General features: G+C 43.9%; 1 long non-coding RNA gene across 1 annotated transcript in view; it reads left to right on the top strand.

Moving 5' to 3' along the window:
- LOC105523286 overlaps positions 1-10,018 on the top strand; it is a 37,402-nt gene that overhangs the window by 3,477 nt on the left and 23,907 nt on the right. The gene's annotated exons all lie outside the window — the stretch shown is intronic.

The raw sequence follows: 10,018 nt of genomic DNA, 5'->3' as shown, positions 1-10,018 counted from the left end.
AATATATATTATATATAGTTTAAACAAAGTGTTTCCCTTTTCCCCAAATGGGAAACAGCCGTGATCTGACAGGTCAGATATAGTCACTACCAAATCATAGATCTGAGCTTCCTAATTGTGGAACATCTTATGGCGTCAGGTGTAACTGTAGCAACCTCTAATGACAAGTGCAATCAGAAAGCCAGGTACAGAAAGCCAGGTAGAGGGCTGGGAGAGAGCAGTGGGAGACTGAGTTATCTGGCACTGTGCCTGCCTGCTACTGACTGGGTTCCTGCCTGCTACTGACTGGGTGACAGGCATCTCTCTCTCTCTCTTTTTTTTTTTTTTGAGATGGAGTCTTGCCCTGTCACCCAGGCTGGAGTGCAGTGGTATGATCTTGGCTCACTGCTACCTCCACCCTCTGGGTCAAGCAGTTCTCCTGCCTCAGCCTCCCTAGTAGCTGGGATTACAGCCGCGTGCCATCATGCCTGGCTAATTTTTTAATTCTTAGTAGAGACGGGGTTTTACCATGTTGGCCAGGATGATCTCAAACTCCTGACCTCAGGTGATCCACCCACCTTGACCTTCCAAAGTGCTGGGATTACAGGCGTGAGCCACCACACCCAGCCGATAGGCATCTCTTTTGAAGAAAAGCTAAGGGAAACGTGTTGAGGATTCTTTTAGGTTTTTTTTCGGGGGGGGGGGTTGGTTTTTTTGGTCTTTTAAGGCTTTATGGAGGGAGTGAAAATGCTACACTCTTCCCTCAGCAAATTCACCTGTTTTCTTCCTGGGGTCTCTAGAGTGGCTGCACAAGACTAATGAAGGGGAAGAATAAAATATTATAACTTCTGCTTAAGTAGATGTCATCCTTTTTCCATGCGCATACTCCGTGAAGGTTTTATGATGCACTAATATGTAGTCCATGAAGATAATGTATAAATAATATGTTGGGACATGGGGGTGAACCAAAACACTTCACCTGTTAAGAACGTGCGACCCAAACTGTTTGCTGACCTCCTCTCGATAGTTCATTACTCTTGTTTGTCCAGCCTGCTTCCTTCCCCTCTCCCAGATCCAACATGGATGGCCCTTCCTGCCACTCAGGTGGCTGGAAAGGGTGTTTGGGGTCACCATCTGTAGACCAACAGTCCCCAACCTCTGACCAGACCTGCCCAGGTGCCCAGGCCTTCAGCCCCTTCCACAGCTTCCTTGACCTAGGATGGTGGTCTCTGCTCTGGAGCTTTTTTCCCAGGTCTGCCCTTCCTGTTTCCTGACCGGCGCCTATATCATATTCCTACAAAGGCCTTGTATTAACTTACTATATTGAACCTAATTGAGAGTTACCTTTTAGGGAGGAGACTCATTTTATCATAGGCTGTTGCTTGCTTTTGATAGAGCCTTTTGAATAGCTTCCATTTAACTTGAGAAACACTTATACAAGTGTGTCAGCTAGATTACTGAGTTCCTTCTCCCCATTATTTGTCAACAGTTGTCCTTGAAACGAAGCAGTTTGCACATAGCAAGCACTTAACACATTGTGGCTGGGAAATCTTTTCAGTACTGTAAGCTTTTAAAAGGTTAGAACTTAGAGCCCTAGAACCTTAGAGTAGGACTGCCACTTAATTCTTAAAGTCATCTAGTCCAACTCTCTTCCCATTCGTGATAATTGTTTTGGTTTATTGATAATGTACTATATTCAGGTATTGTGATAGGAGTTTAAATATACTCAGTTCTTAGAACATTCTTTGAAAGGTGAATGCACTAATCCCATTTTCAGACAAAAAACACAGAGCCTCCAAGAAGTTAAGCAGCTTGGGTGGCAGAACTGGAGTCAAGCTTTATTCATTCCAAACCCCTTACTCTTTTCTTTATAGGGTGCTGCCTCCTGAGAAGCTATTGTGTAGCCAGCCTTGACCGTGTCAAGTAAAGAGACTTACTGCCTTACACAGCCTCCCCTTCTATCTTAAGATTTTTTTCATTGTCGTTAGAAAACTTTGTAAATAATTAAATGAACATAACTGATAAGAAAAACACTCTGTTGCATCTTGGCCCAAAGCTCAGCCGTAAGTGTTATTGAGTTGAACCAATAAGATCTGGTTAGAAAGTCCCCAAAAATAATGATACCAAATTAGGCATATGTACAGTACATGTGGAATGTGATGGCTGGACATTGATTAGGCACATTTATTAAAAGAACATCTTCCTCCAAACAAGTAACAGCTGTGAATCCCCAGGGGGTTGCCATACCCTAGATCACTGCAAAGAGGCAAATAGAAAATTCTGTGATTTCCTAGATGGTCTTTGCACTTAGCACAATGATATTGATTATAGTAATTGATTAATACACAAAAGAAAGCATTCTGCTATGATGTTCTGCCTACTTAACACCAAGGAGAAGGCATGTCAGTCACTGGGCTCTGTTTGGCTCTTAAACTCACTTGCTGCTCTTTCCCTTTAGTCTTTTACTGTAATGATTTTCCTTTTCATTGCGATTCAATATCTGTCTGTTGAAAACATTTATGAACTTGACTATCTAGGTGCCAATCTCTAAACTAATTGAAGGGTGTCATATCCTATATATATATAGATTTTTTAAGAGTATGTTTCAGTAATCTCTCATCATATGCCCCTTTCATGTGAAAACCACTAGACTTTGGGGTTACCGATGAGTCTCCTCAGTGCACTTGTCATTTCTACCCAGTTAACAAGGAGCATTTTTTTCTAGGAAGGTATTTACTCTCGTGGGCACCCACTGGCGTGGCATGAGTCCTTTGTATCTTGTGTTTTGCGAATTCCGTGGTCTAAATGCATTAGTATTGTTTCATTCTTGGTCCCTGCCTTGCTCCTCCAACCTCCCTCCCTCTCCCCACCAATCTCAACTCTAGATGCCCCATTCTCATACACACTTAACTCCCTGTCTGGAGGTAGTACTGGGTAGGAATTATTGAGTAAATCTATAGTAAGCATTCAGGAGACAGTGTCCAGCTTTTTTTTTTTTTTAAGACAGAGTCTCACTTTGTCACCCAGGCTGCAATGCAGTGGCTCACTGCAACCTCTGCCTCCCATGCTCAAGCAATTCTCCTGCCTCAGCCTTCCCAGTAGCTGGGATCACAGGTGCCCACCATAACTAACCCAGCTTTTTATTTAATAAGCAATAGTAAACACCAATTGTGTCCAAAGCTGATACTAGACGCTCAGGACGTGGAACAGCAGAGAAGCATAACAAAGTTAGGTCAGACTCGCCCCTGTTCTCAGTTGCAGGGAAATGGATCCACAATGTTTAAATGCAACCATTTTGTGATTTTTTTTTTATTTGGTGCAGCCATTTTGAAACTAGGAGCATTTTAATGCTGCACTAAACATTTAGCTTATGATGTTTTTACTTTTAACTAATGTGGTAGACAGACACTTGCACCCCATCCCTGACCTTAGCCCTACAGGGGTCAGGACTGGGGTGAGGGTAAAGCACCCTCTGGCAGGCAAACCACGTAGAACTAAGAGTCAGGAGCAAACCACATTTGTTCATCTCTGGGAGAACCATCAGTCCTGAATAATTTGTTTGTCTGTCCTTTGGCTTGCATCTCACATTCTCTGATTTCTTCTTTACAGTAACTGCCTACGCTCACTTACTTGTGATTAACACATAGGTTTGGCTGCTGGAGAATAGAATGGCCACTTTTGCATTTTGGAGGCTTCCTGATTATACCAACCTTGTTTAATGGGGTGTATGTGGGGAGGGAAGGAAAATGGGAATAAAACAACTCTGTGGGCCACAATTCCATTCCATATTCCCAGCTCCAGAGTGCAGTGGAAATCTTCATGTATCATTTCTAACAGGTGCCTCAGCAGTTTACATACCTTATATCTATTTTCTTCAAACTCTTTTACAATAACCACTTAGAGGGACACAAGCTAACCCAGGGGGTCTGATAGATGTAAACGCAACACCACACAACACTTCGTTTCCTCAAATTATCAAAACAATTTTTGGGCTGGGTGTGGTGGCCCACCCCTGTAATCCCAACACTTTGGGAGGCTGAAGTGAGAACATAGCAAGCCTGGGCAACATAGTTGTAAATGACCCCGTCTCCAGAAACAAATGTAAAAGCCAGGTGTGGTGGCACACATCTGTAGTCCCAGCTGTACAGGAGGCTGAGGTGGGAGGATCACTGGAACCTGGAGGTCAAGGCTACAGTGAGTCATGATTGCTCCAGGTGCTGCAGTGAGCCACGATTGCACCACTGCACTCCAGCCTGAGTGATGGAGTGAGACCCTGTCTCACAAAAAGAAAAAAAATTCAAATATCAAGCAATTGAACAATTACTTTCAGAGTAATTGCCAGCAATAGAGTTATAAAGCATTTTGAACAATTCATAAATAAAATAGAAAATGAAAATCTCTTATAAAGAAAGGGATTAGGAATGGAGAAGGGGTGAGGAAAATCTGTTTTACTTGGGGTTTTTTGGTCATTTAAAAAATATCTGTGTTTTTACACACATGCTGGGCTCTTTTGACTTGGCTGCACAAAATGCCTGCCTCAGGAGAGACTAGCATGGGTGCAAATACAATAAAGGAAGGGATACAAAGGGGAAGGAGGAGAAAATTTATGTGTGAGACAGGCATGGAAATAGCCAGTCGTAAGTTTCCAAATTGGAATGTTGTCGTCATTAGGGCTGATGTGGTTTTAAAATTCTACTTCAGCCTCATAGTTGATGGCAGAGAATTGTCCTCCTAATGGGGGATGGAGTGAGAGCCCAGCGAAGGAGCTGACTTTGGATTCTGTCCTGAATGACTGGAAGTGGTTAGTTCAGATAAGAAAAGACTTTTTAAAGACTGAGATTGCTAATTACCACTCTCCCTCATTCTATCCTCTCTCCTCTCCACCAGCCTTCCCGCTGCTCCTCTTACTCCCAAGCATGTGCCACTAGGAGAGGCTTCCTGTGGCTGTGCACAGGCTGTCCCTTGTACAGCGGCCCAGCTGACGGGGCAGAGTGAGGCTGATAGGCAAACCACACTCTGCCAGCCACACTCGTAAGCCCAGGCCTGGCTTGTCTGCTCAGAAGGGGCGCCTTTTCTTGATTCACTGATGGGCTGACAGCTGCCCCAGGGCCCTTGCATTTGCTGTTTCTCTCTACCTGCCTCTGCCTCGGAGGCTTTCCTCCGAGACCTTCCCCTTCATTCAGTTCTCTGCTCAGTCTCTCCACCTCTCAGAAAGCTTTGCTGCCCATACTGTCCTAAACTGACAGCCCCTCACCTTGCCTCACTCTCTGCCCCCACACCCTGCTTTATTTTCTTCATTATTTTCATGATCTGAGTTTGTGTAATATGTGCTGTAATAGACAGCTACTCATTTCTTTCTTTCCTTCGGAAATATATGTTCTATGAGGGCAAGGCCTTTGCTTGCTGCTCCATCTCCAGCATCTAGCAGAGTGCCTGGCACATAGTAGGCACTTAGTAAACATTTGTGGAATTATTAAAAGATCCCCCTCACTGCAAGCTTTCTAAACCCAGAGTTAGGCTCAGCTCACACTATGTGTATTGACCCTGCTGGCAGAATCTTCTCTAATTAACTGACCTCCACAACCCAGAAATGCTAAACCAAAAATAGAAAACACAAAAGCTGTTGGCTGTGAACCTCAGTGACTAGGGCAGTGGTTTCTGCACTTCAGAATCAATCACTTGGATGGGGACCTTACAAACACAACAAAAATGATGTGTGCTGTATCCCCCGTCCCCACTCCTCTGAGTCTTTGGAATGAGGCATGTTGATTTGCTGGACTAGTAATTTATCCAGAAAGAAACAACATATAACATGGGCTATTATGATAGAAAAGGGTTTCAGTGCTTTGATTGGAATGTTAAAGGTCAATTCTAACAAAGTAGTTTGTATCAAAAAGAATTCCTGAAATCTCTTCTATTAATAGCATCAGTTAGCACCCCTGCAGCTCAGCAGAGTCTGTTTAGGATTCTGTCTCACCATGTTTTCACCTTAACTGAAATAGAAGCAAATGTCAGTGCAGATATAGGGCCATACAGGTATCAAACATTTACACTCTTTGCCTGTGGGACTTTTGGAACTTTTGGAACTTAACAGATCCTTCTCCTGAAAGCATTATTTGAAAATGCTTAGAGTTTTGGGGGGGGGAAAAAAAAGCCATAAGAGCTTTTAAGACCACTGCACACTAATTTTTGACCCACTGGTGAGAGTGCAGCTGCAGAGAGAAACTCTAGTTTACACAGGGGCCCATGCCTACTCCTGGCAGTAACACTTGGGATGGCCCATCTCACTGGCACACACATAGTCCCATGGCTGGCCCTGTTTGGGAAGAAGAACAGAAAGAGCAGCCAGGCCTCAGGGCTGTGCCAGGTTTGTTGCAGGCCTTCTCCACATGCCCTCCCTTGAACCTGGCAGCTCCTGTAGGTGCCAAGTGACCTGACAGTCTCCCAGGGAGTGTGGAGTCTAGCCCAGTGCTGGCTGCAGACACTCAGGAAGGAAAAGAGCTCTGGGAAATGTGGGTACATGAGAGGTGGAGGAAGACTGGAGTTCAGCATCAATAACCAATGGGTGGAAGTTGAACTTCGAATGGCATCCCGCTTGATTGAGGCTGGATTTCATTTCACCTAATGTGCTCAATAAGACACTTAGGAAAATATAGTCTTGTATTTTTAAGAGAGGTGGTTAGATATCTGTGTATGATGACACAGGAAGGTTGCACCTAGTGGTAGTTCCCGGGGAAAGAACAATTTATGCCTTATTGCCTCACCTTTTCAGGCGGCTTTTATTGCAAATGTAATGCTTCCTCTCATTTGCATTCAGTGTATTTTCTTCCGTGACAGAGCCCATGATTAAATTATTTAGCCCTGAGTGCAAAAACTACGTCTGGATGTGTTTCATCCTTCCATCCTTTTCCACAAATTCAGAGCTCCCCTAACCCTGTCCCAGGAGGACCACCTTACTGCTAATCCTGTGCTAAACCATGGTGGCAGCCAGTAACATTCCCACACTTTCTGCACATCATGTGGAAAAGTATTTGTATTACAGAGCTTGAAATTGCTACCTGAGAGCTGTATACATGAGAAAGGATTTTCTTCCCATGTGTGTAAGGAGTCCTGTGCTTGTTTCCTCATGTGACAGCTGGGGAAGAATTGACTATGGTGGCTACCCTTGATACTTTCTCCTCTTCTCCTCTTGAATGAATAATTGCCTAGAATTGTGCCATACAGGGATGTGTGACAGCCTAGCAGTGGACCCTGGGGTGAAATGGGAAAGGAGAACCTTTGGGGGCCCTTTTGCCCATTTTCTCAGCCCAGAGAATTGAAGAGTCTTGCTCAAGGTCACACAGCTAGGCTTCTGACTCCCAGCCCAGTGCTTTCCCTGAGGCTTCACAGGGTGCACAGTTAGAGGTGGTTGAAAGAGCCCCAGCTTTGAGTCAGATGGCCTGGGCTTGAAGTCTAACTTTGTCATAGACCAGCTGTGTGACTTTGGGCAAGTTGTTTAACCTCTCTGATCTGTAAAGAGAAACCATAATGCTTTCCTGCAAGGTTGTTGTGAAGATTGATGTACAGAAAGTGCCAGACAGGCTGGGCAGGGTGGCTTATGCCTATAATCCCAGCACTTTGGGAGGCCAAGGTGGGCGGATGACTTGACACCAGGAGTTTGGGACCAGCTTGTTCAACATGATGAAACCCTGTCTCTGCTAAAAATACAAAAATTAACCAGGTGGTGGCACTTGCTTGTAGTCCCAGCTACTTGGGAGTCTGAGAATCACTTGAACCTGGGAGGTGGAAGTTCCAGTGAGCTGAGATGATGCCACTGCACTCCAGCCTGGGCAGCAGGGCGACACTGTCTCAAAAGGTATCAAAAAGAAAGAAAAAAGTGCCAAAGAATAGGTGTTAATAAAAGCCATTTCTATGCTGCCTTTACTCAATGATATCCAGCCAGGATGTCATAAAACACTGGCTTTAACAGGGTACAACTTTCAATGGTGTTTATTTTTTAATAGGGATCCTTGAGAATGAAAAGCCATTGAGATTTAAAGGGATGAATTTTAGTAATGGGGTGGATATAATCCAGTTACAGCTCCACCTGAAGGTGCTGGGAGGAAGCTCCTGTGGCAGAACACAAAAGAGACAAGAGGCAAGCAGTCAGCCTCAAGCGTGGAGGGTGGCCATATCTAATGGGAAACACGGAGTGCATAGCAACCAGAAACTCGAAGTTGAGATGCATGCTTGGTCTCAATAAATGACATCAGGGTGGTCTGTGAGGAGGTGATGGGGCTTCAGAACCTGATCTCATATTCAGGACCTGGAGAAGCTGGAGCAGAGGACAGACAGACAAATTCCAACATGCAGTCAACTGCTTCCGCGCTGCCCTTTTAAGTCTAGCAAGAATACCTTTTGTATGTTGAAATGTCAGTTGCCTTTTCTTATTTTCATAAGAGGGTGTTGTTTATTTTTTTAAATAAAGAATTTTTTGCCAGGCGCGGTGGCTCATGCCTGTAATCCCAGCACTTTGGGAGGCCGAGGCGGGCAGATCACTTGAGGTCAGGAGTTCCAGACCAACCTGGCCAACTTGGTGATATCTCATCTTTACTAAAAATAGAAAAATTAGCCAGGTGTTGTGATGTGCATCTGTAATCCTAGCTACTTGGGAGGCTGAGGCACGAGACTCGCTTGAACGCAGGAGGTGGAGGTTGCAGTGAGCCGAGATCGTGCCACTGCACTGCAGACTGGGTGACAGAGGGAGACTCTGTCTCAAAAAAAAAAAAAAAGAATTTTTAGGGGAAAAAAGCCAATGAACTCTAAGCCCATTGACAATATTCTAGTTTATCCTCCAATTATTCTTAATATACCTACGGATGTTTCATAAAATTGTAATCCATGTGTGAATTCCATCTTATGTTCTGTTTTAAATGTAGATACTTCCATGAGATAACATTGTATACGTCCTTTACATTTTTAATACCTTTAGGATGTTTAATACAGATCACATTATAGTTCTCCATTGGAGGTATTCGGGATGCTAAGAATTTATCATGATTATCAATTACATTATTATGATAATATCTTTGGATTTTTTTTCTTTCAGGTTGTTTTCTTGACCTAAATTCTCCCAAATAGAATTACGAGATCAAATATATGGACAGTTTGGTGGCTCCTGTTATAATTAACAAATTTCTTTTCGGGGGGAAAAAAAAAAAAGACTGAGATGTTTCTCCTTACTGCATTGTCAACTCAAAGCCAGAGTAGGTCTCCTACTCCCTATTCCATAGAGATTCATCAGATATGCATGGACCTCTGCCCTGGACCCTGGATACACACGCTATTGTGTGCATCAAGGTTATAGCAAGGCCTGCCTTGAGGCAGAGGCAAGCATCCGTGCTGGGCAAGCTGACTCATGCTGGCCTCAGCCCAAGGCTGACCTCAGCCCTAGAGAGAAGGCAGAGAGGAACTGCTGCTTCTCTTTCTGCTTGGAAAACGTGTGCCCTGTATAGTAGTAGAGGGGAGTGGATGTAGAATTGGACTGGGAAAGGAATTTTCTTTGTGTAGCATTAGCAATTACTGAATATACTGTCAGTTTTTTTTATGGTAAAAGACTCTATTTAGTTCAGACATATAGATAATCAAATTTGGAGATAACAATTTTGCTCTATTTTGCCATTCCAAAGGAAAGCAAATAAGTCAATCACAATTTTTGTGCAGCACTAACCTCATCCCACTAGTTTTTAAGTTCCATGAGGGCAGGGCCCTGTCCTGTTGCACTACTGTTCTATCCCCAGCACCTGGTACAGCGTATGGTGTGTGTGCAATACATATTTGTTAAATTAATAAATGAATGAATGTATTCCTAGAAATAGGAAACTTCCAATAAATGAAACAACCTAGTTCTTTCTTTCCAGGGGACTTTTCAATCCAAGCTATACATACAGCTGTTTAAAACATAGTTGGCCCGGCGCGGTGGCTCATGCCTGTAATCCCAGCACTTTGGGAGGCCGAGGCGGGCAGATCACGAGGTCAGGAGATCAAGACCATCCTGGCT

The sequence above is a fragment of the Colobus angolensis genome, unplaced genomic scaffold (genome assembly GCF_000951035.1).
Source record: "Colobus angolensis palliatus isolate OR3802 unplaced genomic scaffold, Cang.pa_1.0 Scaffold46, whole genome shotgun sequence".
Classification (NCBI taxonomy): Eukaryota; Metazoa; Chordata; class Mammalia; order Primates; family Cercopithecidae; genus Colobus; species Colobus angolensis.
Note: the sequence above shows the minus strand (reverse complement) of the source record. Positions and strands in the feature narration are given on the sequence as shown.